The 22,392-nt window shown below is 36.8% G+C and overlaps 1 pseudogene; it reads right to left on the reverse strand.

The window, feature by feature from the left end:
* Positions 1-9,638: 9,638 nt before the first annotated feature.
* On the reverse strand, positions 9,639-20,131 carry LOC104874339 (annotated as a pseudogene).
* Between the last annotated feature and the right edge of the window lie 2,261 nt (positions 20,132-22,392).

Raw genomic sequence — 22,392 nt, forward strand, 5'->3', positions numbered from 1 at the left:
AAAGGCAGTTCTGTGATCATTTGCAGTTCTTCCATGCTGGTCCCATCACTGCCCAGTACTCCTCCAAAACGGACTTTAGGAGTGGATGCCCTCACTCTGCCAGGGCCCGCATTATGTGGCGATGTGCCCGTGTGGTGAATCAGTTGCCAGAAGATCCTACAGCCCCTTATGTTTATTTGCACATGATGCTTTGGGAGTGTTACCTGAATCTGTCCTGAACTGCAGAAGATGTTAAAAGTAGAGTTGAGCCCTATGTGTCTGTTACTTGACATTGGGTGCAGAGAGGCTGTGTGTCATGCACCCAGCAGGAGTGGAGCTGCCGCCGACTGGCCTGGCACCCTTCAGAGGAAGGTGGTCTGTTGCAATCTGTGTCCTGAGAGAGCATCTGCTATGCTGTGAATGGGTCCCTGAGGCTGCATGGTCTCCAGTGCTGAGTATTAAAGTCAGTGATTGTAAAAAAAAGAAAAAAGAAAATGTCCAAACAGAATACTTGATATGTATTTGTTCAACATGTCCTTCAATATTATTTATATTATTTAATAACTTCTACTACTTCACTCCAGAAACCAAGATGTCATTGATATGTCCATATATATCTTAACTATATATCATATATATCTTATGTACAGACTTCTATAAATACTTCCTCCAAAATATTTTCCAAATGATACCTAGCTAATTTCTGTGCTATTATATTACTTTCTTTATGATCCCCTCCTTTGCTTACTTTAGTTATTCTATAAGTGTATAAACTCAGAAAAATGTACTCTTTATATTGTTACTCTTACATTTTGTATATTTATGAGTATTAAGTAAAAATAGCAACAAATGTTGGGGGAGTTGTAAGGAGAAAGGGATCCTTCTCCATTGTTGGTGGGAATGCAGGCTCATGCAACCACTGTGAAAATCAATACAGAGATACCTCAAAAAATTAGGATTAGTGATCCCATTTGACCCAGCTATTCCTCTGCTGGTTATCTTTCCAAAAGAATTAAAAGAATCATACCACAGTGATATATGTTCATCCATGTTTATAGAGGCACAGGTTGTAATAGCTAAAACTTGGAAACAGACAAATTGCCCATCAACTGGGGACTGGATAAAGAAGATGTGGTTTTTCTATAAAATTCAGTACTATTCAGTCATAAAGAATGAGAAACTAGAGACATTTATTGATAAATAGATGTGTGTTGAGGCCATACTCAAGTGAAATAAATAAGACACACGTGTAAATACTGAATAGTTTCTCTGGCATGAAAACCTAAAAGTGTTAATAAGGTTCCAGTTGTACAATTGATATTGTAAAAGAGGAAGAAAAGGGCTAAAGTAGTAGGGGAAGTGGGAAGGAGAGGTGAAAGGAAAGAATTAAAAAGAAAAATATGAGAAAAGGAAAAAATGGAAACAAAGTCTTTGTAAATACAAAAGGGTGGAGGGAGTGAAGGGAGTGCGGAGATATTGGGAAAGAAGTAAAAACCAAGACACATAATGTAAAGGCAAAACATCCCAATGATGAATGCAACTGTACTTTATACAGAAAAAGTACCAATAAACTTGATGAAAAATAAATAAATAAAATTATTAAAATATATTATTTGCTCATAAGAATATGCCAAAATAAAACCTATATTCTATATTACTAATTGCAATAAAGATACATTAATTAAGATAATGGATAAATAAAACAAGATCCAAGTATATATTATTTACAGGAAATTTCCCTCTTTGGAAGGACATGCATAAAGTTCATATGAATAGATAGAATAAGGTATTCCATGCAAAAAGAATTTCAAATGAACCAGGAATACCCCTACTTATATCAGATAAAATATTCCTTAAATCCGAAACTATGAAAATTCATTGTGTACTGATTAACGATTGAATTCAGCAAGAAAAAATAAAATTTCTAAATGTACACGAACTCAGTATGAAAACACCCAAATGTTCGAAGCAATTTTAAGAAAGCTAAGAACAAAATAGAATCCAACACAAACATCCATAAAACATAACAGAACCAAATCACATTATAGACCAAAAATAAGTGCCACATTGATGAAATTTAGTTACTCTCATCAGCACATTAGATATTCTCTAGGATAGATAATATGAAAGGCTAAAATACAAATCTCAACCAAAATTAAAGCATTAAAATAATATTGAATATTCTAACAGCAGTGCTAAAAGACTGACAATTAATAACAAAATTAGAATATACAAAATACAAGGAAACTAAACAATTTCCATTTAAAGAAACAATGGTTCAAAAAGTGAAAAATAATTTTAAAATAGTGAAAGAAAGATATAGACACAAGATACTAAAATATTTGGGCTACAGCAGAGGCAAAAGTAAGTGGAGATTAATAGTAATGAATGCTCATAATTAAAAAGCACCAAGATATCAAGTCATCAACATATCACTACATCTCAATATAACAAAAAACCAGAATTAGTAGAAATAAAGAAATTAATAACTGAGGAGAAACAAATGAATTAGACACTAAAAACAGTAAAAAATTTGCATGATTGAGTCGTATATTTGAAAGTATAAATAAAATACATTATTCATCAGCTTTCCCTTTGCTAAGACACAGTATCTGACAAACACTATTTAAACAAGACATTTAATCTGCATCGTGGTTGCAGGTGATTCTGTCCATAGCAATGATTCAAATGTAGAAACACCATGGTAGATATTCATAGCAAACCAAAATGTTCAAATCTTGGTGGCCAGAAAGTAGAGCAAGAAAACACTGCCAGGGTGGAATGAGTGAGAAATCATATGTAGGCCTAATGGCCACATTTCCATTACCCATGGAGAAACACCCAGTTGTATGCTCCATCAATCCCCTCAGTGGTTACCAATACATGTGGTAACCCTCACATCCATCTCTTGTCAGTTTGATGTTCAAACACATCTTTGTAAACCATAAATATTCTCCAAATAAACACTATCATATAATCGCATCCATTTACAGCCAACTGGAGTGTGACAAACTGCTAAAATCAGACTGTGGAAAAAGGCTATTCATTGCTTTCAATAAATGGAAATTAAAGAAGAAATTAGACATTTTTTTCTAATTAAAAGCTAATGCCAATATAACATACTAGAATTTATGGTACATAATAAAAGCAGTACTATAAGGGAAATTTATTACAATGAATTCTCACATCAGAAAAAGAGAGAACAGAGGATGCAGCTCCGTGGCTTTGTACCTGCCTGGCAAGTGAGTTCTATGCCTGGTACTGATAAAAAAACAAAAACAGAAAAGCAGAGCAAGCTCAAATTAAAAATAACCTAGTTGTGAATCTCAAATAACTAGAAAAAGATCAAGAATTAGAGTAGAAATTAAATCAATTGAGACTAAGAACACAACACAAAGAATCAATTTATCAAGTAGTTGATCCCACAAAAGATTAAATAAAATAGAGAAACCCCAGCCAAGCTTTCCAAAAGAAGGAAAGAAATGACTCAAATCCATGCAATTAGGAATAAAAAGGGTAAAATTACAACAGATACTGTAGCAATTCTGAAGATCATGAATACCTAGTTTGAGAAATTGCACTCTAGTAAGATGGAAAACACAGAAGAGATGGACAGATTCCTAGGTAAATATGAATTACAAAAGCTAAATTAAGAAGATATAAAAATTCTAAATAACCCAATCTCAGCCAATACAATTGAAGGTATGTTTAAAAACCTACCAACAACAACAAGAAAAGCCCACAAACAATTTGTGATGTGCTATTACATAATAAAATGACTATAGATAGTGATTGTGTACTGTATCTCAAAAAGCTAGAAAAGGGGCTGAGGATTTAGCTCAGTGGTGCCATGCCCACCTTGCAAGTGCAAGCTCCTGAGTTTGCTTCCCAGTACCAGAAAAAAAGGCAGAAGAAATAATTTTTAATAATTTGTCATAAAGTAGTGATAAATATGTGAAGAAATAAATATGTTTAGCCTAATCACATAATATATGTATCAAAGCATCATATGCTATTCCATTAGTATGTACATTTTAAAATATTTTATGTATTGGTTAAAAGTAAATTTATTTTAAAACGTGCATATATGTTATTTAATATGAAGTAAAAGCTCTGTTTTCCTTTCAGTGCTTGTCTTTTACAAATACTTCATGTAAGAATTATTAATATATAGCTCTCTTTAAAATAATGTTCTATGATATTTAATGGGTCCAGTTCTGAGACTAAAAACACAATCCACTAATGGATTTGTTTAGTACTTTGGAAAAATTGAAGGATTTTTAGAAATCCTCCAACCATTTCTGCCTTGTTCCAATATTAATACATGCTGGAATTTATGAACTTAGCTACAGAATAATCTAAGTTAGGCACTACAGCATAATTTTCATTTTGGTTAAATATCTTAATGATAAATATGTTTTCATTCCCTATTAAGAGTTATTCATTCAAGACATCACACTTTTATAAGTGTGCAAATTAAGTGATCTTATTAGGAATACAGTTTACTTTTTTCTGGCCAATTACATATCGCTTTTTACGATAGCCATCATATAATGAAATTCTATGAGTCATCATTCACATTATACTCTTTTACAGAGTACAATTTATAAGTGAAAATGTTGCAAAGTGTCATCTTCTCCCTCTTTCCCACCTATAGACAAGGAATGAGCAAATTCAACAGAGTAACTACATCTCTTCAGGAAAAAAAAAATCTGCTTATTATGAATTCTGTGACCAACATTATAATTTATCTTGTTTTCATATCAGAATTTGTTTATGGCAATATCTCCAACATTTACATTCAGGATATCATTGCATTAATTACGTCCCTTGGTGACAAGAAAAGACAAAGTTCAGCAAAGGGGAAATTAGCAAAAAATACTAAGGACTCACACAATTCAAGAAATTAAAACAAGTATCCATCTTTCAAAAGGAGATACCTGTTTAGAAGTTATTATTTGCTAGTAGTACCACCACCACCAAAATGTTTACTTATTTGATACATATCATATGCAAATATTCTTTCTGATTATGTTATCATCTTCAAAATTCAGAGTGCAGAGAAAAAGGTCTTGAGGGGCAACACACTATCTGGTCTCCCTTCTGTCTCTTAGAGAGAAGCTATCTTTTTCTCCATAAAATTTCCTACTCTTAACCTAATGGAAGGTCTAATAAGTCTTCTCTGGCTGCATATGTGTGGAGAATTACCTGTTCACAGTCATGTCCCTCAGCCTCAATTTCCTCCTGTTCTGGTAGAAAGGTGGCAGGATTTAAGGAGGAACATATCTTTATTTGAATGGCTGGTCCTTCTAGAAGTACAGCCCAGTATTTAAGAAGTCAGTTGTGGCCTGCTCCCCTGGTCAAGTACATTAGGACTTCTTTGGTGGATATCCCCATTTCAAGGGGATGATTGAAATAAGCTACATGACTATACTGATGAGACACAAAATAGTTCAGTAGTTCATAAGTCAGCCCACTGATGCATGGTAAGTGAGTGGCCTGTAAACTATACTCTTAATGACCCTGGACATAATCAGATTTTTTCTAACAATGCCACTGAAGTCTCTCTACTGGCTCTAATAAAACCCCTATTAAATAAAAATAAGGGTTTAATCATGAGGGACAGTAACCATAGATATCAAGATGGGTTATTTTCAGATATGGGATAATTATATATGGTTAATCCTCATTATATAGCACCTTAGTCGAAAGGCCCCCTTATGTTGGGAACAGGAAAATCACTCCTATTCTCATTGACCTAATTCTACTAAATACTTAGGGTGGACATTCCCTGAACAGTGTATACACATAATAACTTTACAGACTGAAGCCTGGTTTGTAACAAACTAGAATTAGATGGGACACCCCCAATGCAGTCCTTGGTCCTGTGGAACCAGTTTGTGGCCCTGGCTACCCCCTGGATGGATAGGGAGATGGATATACACTGGGATTTCCATGGTTACAAGGCAGGAGTGTCAAAAACCTCTGCAATCCTGCAAACTTACCCCACTGACAACATTGATGGTCTAGAAGTGTGTTTCACTGGAATGATCAGTTGGATTATATCTTTATACCCTCCCTAGAGCTAGTAGATGTCACGCAACATATGGAGGCTTTAACTAATTATACCCAACAGGTCTTCAATGATATTGCAAGTGTTCCCTCTGCCTTAAATGAAGTAAAATTGAGACAAGCCAGATGGCACTAGATATTCTAATTGCAGCACAATTATAAAAACTGAATGCTGTGTGTATATTCCTAATCTATCAACAGCTGTTCAAGATATGAGACAACAAGTTAATGCCATGTCAGATTCTGAAGCCCCCTAGACCTTTTCCTAATCCTCTTTGTGGGATGCTATTAATAGTTCCTCCTAGTGGAAATGTCTGTTGGCTATATTCATAATAATCTTGCTGACTTTATTTGGTCCATGTATTCTTAACTGTTTCTTCGGTTTTGTCTCCTCCAGACTTAAAACTGTATAGCCACTCAAGATAACAATGCCTAGAGGCTATCCAGGGCCTTTGGGGTTTTGCTGTTGTGGTTATTGCTGTTGTTGTTACCAGGGATTAAACTAAGGACCTTGCATTTGCAAGGCAGGCTTGGTGCCATAGATCTAAATCCCTGGCCCTACCCAGGGCTTTTTACTCTACTTCTGTAGAGTATCCCTGAATACCCATCACAACTATGACCCTCTTCAGCCAGAAGTAGCCAGAATGCCGTTTGCCCCTTGCCTCCTCATGGCAGTTAGGGATACTACTTCAGAGGGGGGAATATTGTAGACAGGTAAGTTAGAGTATCTTGTAGACAATTAGACAGGGCCTCCCTGAAAGTGCCCGCCCTCAATGAGCCATCCCTCAAGGACCCTACACCGTGAGGAGCCCACATGGAAAACAATTAAAGCACATTTAATGGTTAGAATTATAAAAAAGGAAAAGAGGTACTACTTCCCCTAGTGATAGATCACAGTGATTGATATTCTGCATGGGAAATTTCTTGTACATGGTATGTTTCCCCATTTGATTCCCATTTAATCAATATTACCTGGGTGACTGTACTTGTAATCTTATTGGTCGGTGATGGTTTTGCCCCACCTTATGCTCACTTGTAATTTTCCATTGAGTCTTATAGTTTTGTCTCACCTTGAACCTGCCTCACCTTGTGACTTTGCTCCATAAAAAACCCCTGGGAAATAGGGTCCTGGATAACTGACTTTCTGGTCTCCCTTCCGTCTCTCTTAGACAGAAGCTATCCTTCTCTTAATAAATTTTCCTACCCTCAAAAAAAGGAAAAGTTCTTAATTGGCTGAAAGCAGGCCATGTATCCAACTCCCTGATACAGTCTTCTATTGTGTCAGAAGCAGAGTTTAGCCAAGGCAGATGGGTGTAGAAGATTCTTGTTATTTATACAGAAAGTGGAAGAGTGGTAAATTCCTTTATGTAATCTAGGATTCTGTTAGAAAGGGTATGGTTTCTGAAAGACACCCTCCCCAATTTTACCAAATGTTTGCATTCATTTTTTTAAAAATATCAGTTCCACTCACATGACTTAATTCTTTACCCTTGACACAGCATGTAATCTTTCCCTTTTTGTTTAGAGTAATTGAACTCAGGACCTCATGCTTGCCAGGATTTCCTGACAAACTATTTATGTAGTTCTGTGTTCCTGATACTGATGGAATCAAGCACAAGTCTCTTCATTGGGAGGAACATAGCCTTAAACATGACACATTTCTGTGGCAACATAAGATTAGCATCATGCTTCAGTGTTGTCCATCTTCTTCATAGATTTTCTTAAATAATATTTCCTAAATATTTCATTATTCCCCAAACATAAACCTGAGGAAAGAGGAAAGTGAAGTTGTCTAAAATTCCCTAGTTGCTATATTTTTTAAAAAAAACTATATTACTTATGTATTACTTGTCAGTATTAGTGATTCAAAAAGTGGTGGAATTCTCTCACTTCATGATAGTGACCTACTTACTAGCCTATCTTCTACCCAGATTCCATTTTTTCCCTTAACTCTGCTTGGATTTTGCTATAGCGTTGGCTCTAAATTTAATTACGTGATTAATAGTTCAGTTTGGCTTGAGACTGTATTTCTAGATCATTTACTTCTTAAAATCATTAAATACATTGTTCAATTTCTTCTGTTATCTATTGCAGAATCATTTGAGTTGCAGTAATTTTATTATGCTCATTAATTTTTATTCCAACCTCTAAGCTTTAGGGCAGATAAAAGCATTTTTCTTATGGCCAAAGTTGTATATCTAGAAGTATTTTTTTTTACTTTTAATTGCTATCACAAATAAGTAATTCTATTTGTAAGGCATGTTTTTACCTGTTCCGGGCTTTTGCTGCCCTCTCATGGCCACTGTTGCTATCACAGCTGGAGATCTATATGCACCTCTGAAATTGTGTTTAATAAAGTGAAGAGACCTAACTTTAGAAAACCCATCAATTCAAGACAAGATGGATTTAAAAATAATTTAATATACAAAAATAAGTGTAAGGAGACAAGCATGTGTTACTGAATTTGTTTCAGATAAATATATAGCTTTGCCTAGCCTCAGAACATGTTTATAAGGTATTTCTACTTTATATCCTGCACAGAATGCATGGATCAGGGTGTTACAGAAGTTCACATTTGATCAAAAGAAAAAAATAAAGATAAAAGATCAGGAATGTAAATACATTTCATGTAATTAAATAAGAATAAATACTTTTACAACCTTCAGGAGAACAGAGTTATTGATCCTGCAGATCAGGTTTTATTTCCCTACTGCTTATTTGAAGAAAAAGTAAAAAACTGTTTTCCTTATACAGAGATGAGTTATATTATTCTCATTATCCTTATTTAACAATCTGAGAATTATCAAGGTAGATAGAAATGGATATGAATAAAAAACAATTAAATACATGAATGAAAAACTAACCATAATCACTTTCCTACCAATATTTACAGCTAAGTATTTCTTTTTTGTTGGTGCAATTATGAAAGGAATTTATCCCTAATTTCTCTTTGTTTGTTATCTGTGTAAATAACTGCTATTGATTTTGGAGTGTTTACTTTGTATCCTGGTACACTATTGAAGTTGATTATTAATTTTAAGAATCTTTTGATGGAATTTTTTGACAATTATTTAAGACCTTTATTAACAGGTGCTTGCAGTTTGTTGACTTTTTTGAAGAAATCAAGTTGTAAACTTTTATTACAAATTAAAAATGAAGTTCTTAAAAATATCAACCTGGGCGGGGGATTTAGCTCAGCGGTTCTGCCGCCTGCCTTGCAAGCGCAAGGACCCAAGTTCGATCCCTGGTACCAAAAAACACACACACACAAAAAAAACAGAAACAAAAACAAAAAAAACTCTCATCCTGACGAGATATGAGACAATTTAGAAACCTTTAAAAGTGTATTGAGGACAACCAGGATTAAAAAAAATACGATTGTCATTACCAAAAAGAGATGTCTTTAGGTAAAAATAATAAAACCCCCGTGCTGCATAGATAAAGCACATAATTTTAGTTATCTAGTCAATGGGCAAAAAGCAAGCACTTAAGGTCTTCAGTTCCCAGTCTTGTATTCATTTCTTATTGCTAGAATTTCATATTCATTTCTTCTTGCTAGATGACTAAACCTGATGGTGGTAGAGATGTTAAGTCGACATTTGCTCAGCCTCACCCTTCTCAGATTTAGGATTGGACGAATTATCAGCTGGTGGATAGGCTGCTTTAGTCTCTTTGCCATCTGTGGATTAGTGTTCTCTGGGCATCTGCGTCGGTAACTGAAGTTGCACCGGTTCCAATTTTGAGATGGTTACTGACCTTTGGTCCCATCTCCTTGATTTTCCTTGTCTTTATTGCTGTCCTCTCTAGGCTGTCTTTGACGAGGAGGACCCCTTTGGAATTGTGGCCTTTAACCTTAATACATAGTCTATCTCACCTGTCTACCTTGTTCTCCTGCGCCCAGGTTATCAGCACCCTCCATCACTTCTCCCTGCACAGGAGGGTTGGAATACCTGGGTCGACACCTGTAGGGTCTCCGCATGTGGCAAGGTGGATACCTTCCCCTGCAGTAGGGCCAGCATTTTTGTGTCTGTTCTTCGGGAGTGCTCTCTGATTCCTCATTCATTTCCCCACTCTCACTATTCTGGTAATTCTGCTGGTAATTGCGTAGAGGACACCTATGACATGGATAGCGTCTACAATTGTTACAGTCTGCTGCCTATTTATTTCCTTGAACTGGAACTCCACCAGGATCTGTAACATTTGCTTCCTCCTCCCCTTCTTCTCCTTCAACAACATCAAAGCTCCACAGTCTCTCCATCTCCTACACTGCAAAAGTACTTCCTGGGGTTATTCTTCTTTATAGCCGTCTGGTGTACAAATACATCTCCTTGGTGTCATTCCTGTTGATGAAACCATATCCGTTTCTTACAATGAACCATTTTACTGGTCCCAAAACCTTCATTGTGATAATCTTTTTGTCCGAGCCTGCAGGCACCACCGATGTGAGGCTGCCCAGGCCAATGGCGGGATGGTGGAGGCTGTAGGGGTGGGTGGAAGGCGGATGCTGGGTCTCGGCCTTGATGCTAATGGTTGTGATGACGGTAACGAGGGTGGTGGTGGTGGGGCTACTCAAGGCTCTCTGGGGTCTGCTGTCTGCTACTGCTACAGATGGAACTCCTTTTGGTGGAATATTTGGGGTCTCTTTGTAGAGTATTATGTCATCAGCAAATAATGACAATTTAACTCCTTCCTTCCCTATCCATATTCTTTTTATTTTTTCGCTTATCTAATTGTTATGGCTAATGTTATCACAAATATATTGCATAGGGTGGTGACAGTGAGCATAAATGTTTTGTTCTTGATTTTACAGTGAGACCCTTCACATTTTCTCCTTTTAGTATGATGTTGACTGTTGGTTTGTCATAAATCGCTTTTATCAGATTGAGATGAAGACCTTCTATTCTAATTTTCTTCACTGTTTTTGAAAATTGTGATTTTCTTTGTGTCTTCTGATCAGTCTTGGCATGGAATCCACTTTATCTACAATTAGAATAGCTAGTCCTGCTTTTTTCCGTGTTTCTGTTGTATGGAGTATGGTTTTCCATCCTATGAATTTCTGCTGATATTTTTAAAAATCTGACAACTTTTATCTTTTGTTCTATTTTATTGTTCTCTTTCTCTTGTGAATTTCTCTTCTCTAGATTTTGTTACTTCTATTTTATTTATACTTCTTTTGCTCTCTTTTTATTGTTTATTGAAGCACAAATTTATACTGTTTGATATATTTGTTTGGAAATGTAGGGATTTTTGCTTCAAACTTCTCAGAGTTGATTTTGTTGCATCCCTCAATTTTTGAAATGTATTATCTATAGTCATTTGTGTAAAGATTTTTATTTCTTTTCATTTGTCCTATGATTCATTAGTTTTGAGATTTATATTGATCCATTTAAACATAATTAAGAAGTTTTTTTTTCTTTTTCTTTTGTATACTGTGATTTTAAAAGAGTCTTCATTTACTAATCATCTTAAACTTGGTAAGAATTATTTTGTATCTAAACATATAACATACCTTGTAGAATGTGCTATTTGTGCAGAATGTGCCATGTGTGTTGGAGAATACAATAGGAGGAATGCTCTGTATATTTGTGATAGGTGTGCTTGTATATTGGGTTGTTCAATTCCATTTTTTAATTAATTTTGCCTTAATTATGAATATTTTGTTGAAAATGAGTTACTGAAGTCCCATATTATTGTATTTTAGGCTTTCTTCCTTGAGAACATTTAGTACTTAGTTCATAAATGTAAGTGCTTTGGTGTTAGGGTGCATCTACATTTATAATTATTGTAAACTCTTGGTGAATTTCACCTTTAGCATTGAATAATTACTACCTTATCTTTTGCCACAGCTCTGGCTCAAAGATTATATCCTATCAATATAAAATATTTAATCCTAATAGTGAGAATTTGATGGACTATCCCTTTGTTTCCACAAATGCTCCTCCAGTTTTTCTATCATGTTTTGTTCCAGGTATCTGATTTCTAAACATCCCTCCCCTGCCTTGCTATCTGCCTCCTCTTTACATCTTTTCCTCTCTGCAGAAAGCTTTGCAGTAGAAGAACAGCCTGCCAAATATTTCTACTAGTATCACTACCCGATCTGCTCCTTGGATTCATGTCTTTCTAGTTTACTTTTTACTGTTGATTGCAGTCTAATATGTTCTAATGGTACACTCATCTTTATAGAATACAATTGCCATATTCAATATGGTATTTACCAAGTATGTGTGGCAATTTATGAAAGTAGAATAAATTTTACTTAACAAGGGGAGGCATAAATCAATCAAATTGACAATTATAACTAAATAGAATGGGTACTACAGCTCACTGTGCACTTTTCTTGATGGGTGGGAGCACTTTATGCACTACAAAGAAGTATAAATGTATTTTATTCTGATAAAGATGTCGAGCTGCATTGCATGGAGACCTTGATGTGTTTCAGAGTACAAGAGATCTCTGTGTCTGTTTTTTATTTCCCATATAACTATGGTATTTCTACTACTGGTCATTTTATATATTAATTCTTTATGGATATATTTTGAAAAAAGTATATTTGTAAGGCCTATTGCTTCAAACATCAGCATTTCCTTCTTGTGGTATTTGTACCATGTTTGCAAACAACATATATTTTTAATCAAAATAGGTCAAAGTTTAACTTTGAACTCAGTTCTTCATTGGTTATCCTTTACAATGAATTTAGCCATGAAGATGATTGACTTGAAAAGTACTGTGAGGGATTGTAAATCATAGGTAAAACTGAAAATAGTTACACTGTTTTGCAGAATTTACAGAAATCTTCTGATTTGTATGTTTCTCACAATCAGATTTATGTAATTATATTTATCAAACATGGTTATAACATCCCTAGTAAATATATATATGGATATTTTGGGAAAAATGATGCCTTACAGATGAGAAATATGTTTGAAGTTGTGGTAAATTGTTACATTGCCCATAAAGACAGAGAGTCACACAATTTAAGGATAAATATTCTTATCTTAACAATGTTGTTAATCTTGAAATATCACAAATTATTTATATCTTAAAAATTTTTAAAGAGACTCTTTTTAAATCTGCTTACCCATGGTCTTCTTAACCATGTTATTTTTCAGCTTTAATTGAGTTTATTGGTACATTTTAGGGATACAGTACAGTTACATTCATTGTTGGGATCTTGTACCTCTACATGACAAGTCTTGATTCTCATTTTTTCCCCTTACCTCTGCCCTCCCTTCACCCCCTCCTCCCCTCCCCATCTACAAACACTTCATTTCCATCTTTTCATTATCTCACATTTTTTCTTTTCCCTTATTACCCTTCCCCTACTCACCCCACCTTCCCTACACGTTTAGCTATTTTTTTTTGTTCTAGAATCTCTAATCATGTCTTTCATTCTGCTTACCATCTCTGTAGTTATCTATAAAATCATTTGTTTTGAATTTTTGTGGAACCCCATTCATGTGTTTTGTTACTTCCTGTGTAATCAGTTCAGGCTGTCTGGATGGTTCTTTGTCATTTTTTTCACCTTGTTGATTTGCAAGTCTGAGTTAACACATTTTTTTTTGTTCTAGAATCTCTAATCATGTCTTTCATTCTGCTTACCATCTCTGTAGTTATCTATAAAATCATTTGTTTTGAATTTTTGTGGAACCCCATTCATGTGTTTTGTTACTTCCTGTGTAATCAGTTCAGGCTGTCTGGATGGTTCTTTGTCATTTTTTTCACCTTGTTGATTTGCAAGTCTGAGTTAACACATTTTTTGGGTATTTTCTATTTTTGTTGTTGTTGGTTTTTTTTCTAATTCCAGGGTTGATACTTCAATATTGCTTATTGTGAGTTCTTTATTGTTATTATTTAGGACCTTCTAAGGATGATTGCTTCTCAGAGGTGTCTTCTAGGTATACCTCTTCTTTAGGTTTTGAGTCTGTAATGACTCTTAGGCAATCTTAGTTTCAGTATACCAGGAAGGACAATTGATTAGATCAGTCACAACATCTTAGCCCACATAGTACAAACAGCATCAGCAATAGCATCAAACATAGCTTAGAAAATGACACTTTGTGGTAGCTATTAATCTATCATTTTAACAGTATGAACTACATTAAAACTGAGTACAAGCCCAAAATATGTTTGTAGTAAAGAAGCCCTTCAATATAGCAAATTTACCCTTCAGAATGAGGACTTATAAGGAGTTGTGGAAGGAGGGATAGAGAGACAGAAGGAGAGGGAAATGTTAGAATTAGTATCTAGGATCTAGGAAACTTTGGGAAACTGGTGAAGATAAGAGGAAAAGACAGAAAAAGAAGAAAGACAAGAACAGAACAAACTAACATCAACAGGGAAGTTAGAAACTGTATTCAGTTTTGTATAAAAGTAAGGACAATTGAGAGAAGGAAAGAGAGGAGAAAAAAATCCAAACTATGACAGGAAGAGGAACAAGAAGGTAGAGAAATGAAGAACAAGAAGGGAGAGAGAGGAAAAAAAAGCAAAAAATGGCCTCATTCAGGTTGTGTATCTGATGTCACAGAAGACAATGTGGACAACATTGTGCTGATCTAAGCTGATTAGTGTAAGCAAGCCAGGTTTAGTCAACTGAGATTCAGGCTGATTTCTGCCTACAAGGCCGAAGCTGAGCTCCTTTATCTCCTGTAGGACTGAACTCTGCAAGGTTCTACTCCAGGTTTGAGCTGCCCTAACCCCTGAAGGGAGGCTGGGTTCTGATGGGGTGTGCTTATCCCACCAACTTACCAACCCCTGTTTTCTGGTGCACCTTTATTTCTAGAGACTTTCTTCACCTTCCCAATGGGCTTCAATTTTCATCAAGGAACCTCAGAGAGGCCCTCTTTCTGTTTTTCAGTTCTGCTCTATCTACTGGAGCTCACAAGAATGGCTTTTATGACTCCAGGCTCCTCTCTGGTGTGGATACAGATCCAGGTGTGCCCTTCAGAAGTCTGGGAGCTTGGCCCTCACAGCAGTCCTGAGGGCAGCAGGGCTAGTCCTGGGCCTCTGCCCAATGGTGCCACAGCACTTGGGCTTATTGTTTCTTCTTTAAGATCACTGAATATTTTATTAACTAAATGCTTTATATATTTAATATTTTCTTAATTTTGAAAATATCTTATAAATTTACATATATATTTCTTCTTTGAAAAAATTCTTACCATTTGGTTTTTTATTTCTTTTCCCTAAATTCCTCTACTTCAGTGATCATGAAATAAGATTCTGTGGCACTGAGAGAATTTGGAGGCATTTTATGCTTTAATTCCTCAGTTTCTATTTTTTGTGTTGTAGGCTAAAGTTCATTAAGGGTGGAAAAAATTGTCACTACTGTAGAAATGTCTTTATTTAAATTCACTGTCCTTGTGATGTGTGCTTCAGTTTCAATATGTTTTGGTGTTTACACCACTCTTCAACCTACTCAAAGTATTTGAAGTTCTTATTTTTCAGTATTCTTCTGGGGGTTGAAACCCTGACACTACTCAGAGAAAAGGAAATTAGCCACATATTTTTGAAGGCACAATGATAAACTAAGTAGCAAAATGCAAAAAGGAAACAAAAGCTTCAACTGTGCTACCATTAACAATAGAAAAGCAATCAGTAATACTAGTAGAGGTGAAGAAAAACTAGATACTGATATAGTATAACAACTAATAAAAGCTACAACTATACCACCCTTAAAAGTGGAAAAGTGCTGTGTAATAGCATAGACACAAAAAACTAAATATAGACATATAGAAAACATCTAATAAAAGCAGAAACTAAGGCACCATTAATAATAGAAAAAAATTAGCAGCAATAGAATAAAGTAAATACCGAGAGTACTAAAAAATGAATTAATATTAATTAAGCAATTTAATATTTAATAGTTATATGCTTAATAGTATTAATGCCTAATAGTTGTAATGAATGTGGAATAACTGGGAAAGGTTAAAATGAAGAACAAAATAAAATTTGAAAAGGAACATTAGAATGACGGAGAATGAAAAACAAGATAAAAGTCCCATAAAATGATAAAAGAAACTAAGTATAATTATATAAATGTAACAAAAACAAACTAGAAAAATAAAGAGAATAAAACAAATAACAATAAGAAAGAAAAACAAAAAAGCCTCCAAAATAAAGAAAAATGACTTCAAAATTTCCTCTTTTTTTGAGGTTTTTGGGTGATTAGTTTCCTTCAGCACCTATGATATTGAAATACATCAAATATGGAGAATAGATATTCAGCCACTATTAGAGCTTTTTGATTCCACTACCACAATTTGCTTTGTGGATGCTAAGGCCTGTACAATTTTGCCTGTGGGCTGGGTCAGTCAACAGTGTGTCAGCTGCCTCAGCAGTAGCTACACAATAGCATTTGGTGTTTTTGCCCCTGTATGTGCCACAAGCCATTGAGACACTCTATTTGCTCCATAGACCTGCTGTCCACACACCCCATGATGTGGTAAATATACAAGCCAAAGTGCAACCATAGTAATTTAGGCAGATGTGAAAAACAGAACACTAAGGGCTACAATGGGCTTAGTCAGGAAGAGCTCCAACACAGGAGCTATTCCCACCAGTCTCAAACTCAGGCACTTCAGAAAGCTTGTGACCAGTCTGACTTCTCTGCATAGAGGATGTGGCAACCATGTTCTCCCCAGCCTGAGTTTATTGCTGCTTCAACTTCTCAGGATGTCTGTTCATGGCCTGTCCTCCTCTGGGACTCTCTTCTATAGCCATTTCCCACTTAGATACTATTGTGGGGCTACTCTGGAAACCCTGGAGTGTGATTGATCTGTTACTTCTGTCAGATTCCTGAAGAAGTTCAGTTTTTTAAAATAAACCATTTATTTCAAAATACCTCCTAATTATATGACTTCCTAATATGATGGATGCTGCTGATTTCTTCTCCAGAACTAGCCTGCAATATAGGAGTCAATTTAAGAGTAAACTCCCATAAATGTATTTGCAAAATCTAATAAGCAGAGCTTTTTCTTGTGTATAGCACTGCCAGTCTATCATTTATCACTGGGGATGCTGGACCTCTCTGAAATTAGCTTGTGCTTACAAATATAGGTACTCCTCCCTGAGAGCTGGTGTTGGTGTTTCTCACTGTTTCACACTTTTCTCTGTGGTTTTTAGCTTTCCTCTTAGCTCATTCTTTAGTCACAGAGTTTTCATTTATCTATGTGTCTTCAATGGCTATGACTTCCTGCTGACATTTATTCAGTCATTTTCTTGTTTGTCTAGTCTATGTCTATTATTTAGAGAACTAGGACTATCTACATTGAAGTTATTATGGAAATGTCTGCACTAATTGTTTTTTTCATTAGGTTAATTGGTACTTTTTAGGTATATAGTACAGTTTATCATTGGGATCTCTTGTGAGAGAAATTCAAGCATGGTTGAGCCAAAAGCACCATGCATACATCTCCTAGCATGCTAGGGGACACTCAGGAGTTTGATCATGCTCATTCTCATGCATTGAGACTGGTTTATAGCCAGCTGAAGGATGTCCCATTTCTCCTATTTGCTACCTCCATCACACTCCCAAAAGATCACATTATATGGAAATATGAGGGCATCAACCAATCATGTTATGCCCAGCATTCAGTGTCCCTCCCCTTGCTCCTTGATTAAATAAGCAAATGCTCTGTCTATTAAAAATAGAATTGTACTGTATCCCTAAAATGTACCAATAAACTCAATTAAAGCTGAAAAAAAATGGAATTGTTCCAGAAACCTCTCCAGAGTCTGCCTGGTGATTCCGTACCTCACCCTCCCTATCTGAGCTTCAGAACCAAAGTAACTGTATGAAAACAAACAGTCGAACAACAACAAGTGGAGCTCAAGTATATCAGGTAAATACTGAAGAGTCAGGTGAGTGATCCCCACAGGAGTACATGATGGGTACTCTTCCAAGTCATGATAAACCAGCTCAGGCTACATTACTAAAAGCCCTCTTAAGAGCACGGGTATGAAAGTCTCCTACAAAAGGCTCTTAGAATTTGGGAATTGGTCCTTCATACCTCCCCATGGATGGAGTCAGCTGATGCGTATGACCAAGAGGTCTGGGAGCATGCCATGCATAATGTGCGGAGAGCTGAAAAGCACAGCGATGTTTGCCTCCCACTGGACTTCTTTCCCATAACCTCAGCAATAATTCATTGTTTGGACCCCCATGAGATCAAGGCCTCAGAAGCATGGGTTTTGCATGTCCCCTCTAATGACAAATAAAGGGAAAACTCTCTTCAGGGACAAAGCAAAGATGGCAGCTCCTCCTTCCCGGGACAAAATGGAGGTTGTAGTTCCCCACTTCCACTTTCTTATTTGGAACCTCCACCACTCCAGTGGGAGATGAAGATTCTTCCATTCCACCCAAACCCCTGTGTCATCAGGAAGTACATCAACACAAGGAGGCCACCCCTTCTGGTCCATTATGGTGCCCTCCACCATGCATGCCACCATCTTACAAATCTCATGATCCCTCCTCTTCCTCATCAGATAGCAAGGAGCCCCTATCCTCCAGTGATGATGATCCTCATTCAAATGATGCCTTCTTCCAAAACGTGTTTAAAAAATCTTTAAAAAGGACCCTATCTCTTCAGGCCTATCCCATCATGGTGGAGTGGCACCCTATATTCCCCATTCCCCCAAAGTTTGGAAAGACTTCCATCAGGCAGTCCAAGACCATGGGCCCCAAAGCCACTTTGCTCTATAATTGCAAATTTTTCATGCAAAGTTAATTGCCCCAAAGACTGGTTAGATTTTGCCTGTGCCTGTTTGTCCCCAGGGGACTTTCTTATGTTTAAGGCCTTGTATAAAGATCAGTGTGATCAACAATAATGCCACAATATTGTCAATGGTGTCCGCATTACTCTGGCTATGCTCAGGGAGACTTGGTGCTATGCAGATGTCACCAGACAAGCCCAGCAAAATGCCATTTATTATTATTAAGTGCGTAATTGTACTCTGGTGGCCTGGTTCTGCGTGCCTATCACAGAAGGCATCCCTTCCATTGGTAGATTAATACAAAAGCCTACTGAATCCTTCCCTGAATTCTGCCAATGAGTCATCCAGACAGTACAACCCAAGGTTGAACATGCAGAGGCACAACAAACTTTAATTAAAGAGCTCATTTTTGAGGGGTGTCACAATTCATTTAAATTGGTCTTCACCCCTATTAAACACAAGACCCTTGATGATTGGATTTTAGCTACTAAAGATATAGGAACCACTGAACATAGTAATCAGGCCCTAGCATCAGCTATGCAGCCCGTTACTCCCTAGACTTTCTACAGCACATCCAGTCATGTGGGGAATGCTTAAAACCCTCTGTATTCAATCACAGGGTCTTGTACCCCATGGAACACCTAAGCCGATCCCCAGACCCATTTTAGTGGTCCTCCTTTGTGCTGCTTTCACCACTAACTCAGGACAAGCTACACATGATCCCCCTTTTGTCACACAAGTATGGGCCCTTGTCCCTAACCCCGCTATTTTTGTTACAGTGGACTGGAATTCTATTCTTCCCCATTTGGGGAATGTTTGGCAATGATTCCAATTTTCACCCTTCCTTGATTAAGGGTAATTTTTCAACAGTCTCACCTAACTCTCTGGAAATCCACGGTGCACCCTGCTTCAGTCTGTTTTACCAGTGATGTCACTAATCTCACACAGCCCCCATTTTCATGTGTTTTCCTTCAAATCCTCACTCATTTAGGGTAGAAATCACTATTAACCATGTATGACATTCACCAGTCTTCACACACCTCCTGCTGTTCCCTTATGTGTTGGCAATGTACTGCCTGACAACAATCCTCCCACGCTATTCCCTCCAAATGGTGGTCCCATAGAATGGGGGCACGTCAGAATGATTAATACCTTCTCCGACACCTAGTTCCAGCCTTATCTTAATTACACCTATGTCAACTGTGGCAATAGACCTTATTGTATATGGGGACCCACTGCTGTCTCTTCTAGATTCATTGGACTTTAAGTAGCCCATAGACTTCAGTCTGCTGTTCCTTGGTTTAGGTGCCAATGCTTTCTTCAATGCTAATGCTTCCTTCTCTCCTCCTAATACCTCTGCTTCCTTCATCCCCAACAGTACTGTTTTGCCATTCACAGCCTATCTTCTGTTGCCATTTTTCTTTCATCATAACCAGTTCCTCTCTCACGCTCAGTGATACTGTCCATGTCTCCTCATGCATCAGTCCAGCCGTGTTGGCTAATAAAACCTGGTACCTCTATTTTGGCTGCACACCCCAGCAATTTGGTTACCCATAAATCTTACAGGTGGATGGTCAGAATCCCACCCCCTCTTTGACGTAATGCTTCACCCACGATGTCAGCAAGATCGAGGTGTAGCGGCCATCACTTCCATAGTCATCTCCCTAATAGCCGCTTTAATTGCTGCAGCTACCATGCATAACCAAATTATGAATGCTGCTGCCATTGACCAACTCGCGCATAACACATCCCTTGCTCTAGGACAAAGTGCATTCCTATTTCAAGATGTATGAACTGACATTCTTAACCTGCAAACTTAATTGGACCTGGTTTGGGAAGAGCTACAAATATTAGAAACTAAAGTTCTAAGCAGAGGCCATGCAAATTTTGCTGATGTGTGTGTCACCCCATACATCTGTAAAATTGTAATGATTATTAAAATCTTTCAAATTGTATATAGCATACCTGGGACCCCAACTATAGACAAAAATTATCACAACTAACATAAACTCTTATACAAATCAATCATACTCAATCTCTAGATATCATCACCTTTGACAATACCTGGGATACCATTTGGTGAGGGGTAATTACTAGATGGTCTCAATTAAGTAATTGGGTTAAAGCTATCATTCTATCCTCCCATTATGGGCTTACTATATGTGGATTGATATTATTTTATTTCAGACTCAAGATAAGCCAAAGGACTTCCCTTCAGTACAAACAAACTCATGCTAATTTAGTGCTTTTGGCAGAGGCAATGAAGTCAAAAGAAAAAAAAGGGGAAATATGACAGAAATTCAAGCATGGCTGAGCCAAGTGCACCACACAAACATCTCCTAGCATGCTAGGGGATACTCAGGAGTTTGAGCATGCTCACTCTCATGCATTGAGACTGGCTTAGAGCTGCCTGAAGGACAACCCATTACTCCTATTTGCAGCCTCCATCACTCGCCCAAAAGATCACCTTATGTAGAAATATGAGGGAATCAACCAATCATGTTATGCCCAGCATACAGTGTCCCTCCCCTTGCTCCTTGATGACATAAGCAATTGCTCTGCCTATTAAAGATGAAATTGTTCCAGAAACCTCCCCAGAGTCTGCCTGTTGATTCCACACCTCACCCTCCCTATCTGAGCTTCAGAACCAAAGTAACTGTATGAGAGCAAAGTCAAACAACAACAATCTCCTATGCTTATATTATGTATCGTGGTTCTTATTTTCCCTCATGCTCCTGCCCTCCCTTCACCCCCTCAACTCTCCCCTGTTTACAAAGACTTTGTTTCTGTTTTTTTGCTCTTCTCATGCGTTTTTCTTTTCCCTTATTTCCTTTCCCCTACCCTACCCACATGGCCTACTCCTTTAGCCATTTTCTTATAATTTTACATTCCCAATTTTACCATTTGAACCTTATTTACACTTTTAGTTTTTCACACCAGATAAACTAATTAACATTTACATATGTGTGTGTGATATTCATTTCGCTTAAATGTATGGCCTCAATATGCATCAATTCGGCTATAAATGTCTCTAGTTTCTCATTATTTATGGCTGAGTAGTACTCCATTTTATAGAAAAAACATATCTTCTTTATCCAGTCCCCAGTTGCTTTGCTATTGGGCTGTTCCCAAGTTTTACCTATTACAAACTGTGCCTGTATACACATGGGTGAACATATATTGCTGTGGTATGATTCTTTTAATTCCTTTGGAAAAACACTCAGCAGAGGGATAGCTGAGTCAAATGGGACTTCTAATCCTAGGTTTTTGAGATATCTCTGTATTGATTTCCACTCTGGTTGCACTAGCCTGCACTACCACCAAAAATGGAAAAGGGTTCCTTTTTCTACACAACCCTGCCAATATTTGTTATTAGTTAGTTTCTTGATAGCAACCATTCTTTCTTCAGTAGGAGAAATCTCAGCCTTGTATTCATCTGCATCTCTCTAATGACCAGAGATGTTAAAAATTTATTTTTTTGCTACTGGGGATTGAACTCAGGAACTTGGGCCTCTGAGGAAGGGGGCAAAACCACTGAGCTAAATCCCCAGCCCTTGAAAATTTTTTCATACATTTATTTGCTGCTTTTACTTGTTTGTCTGAGAAATTTTTGTTCATTTCAGATGTCCA

Source organism: Fukomys damarensis, unplaced genomic scaffold (genome assembly GCF_012274545.1).
Source record: "Fukomys damarensis isolate Sample0158 unplaced genomic scaffold, DMR_v1.0_HiC HiC_scaffold_39, whole genome shotgun sequence".
Classification (NCBI taxonomy): domain Eukaryota; kingdom Metazoa; phylum Chordata; class Mammalia; order Rodentia; family Bathyergidae; genus Fukomys; species Fukomys damarensis.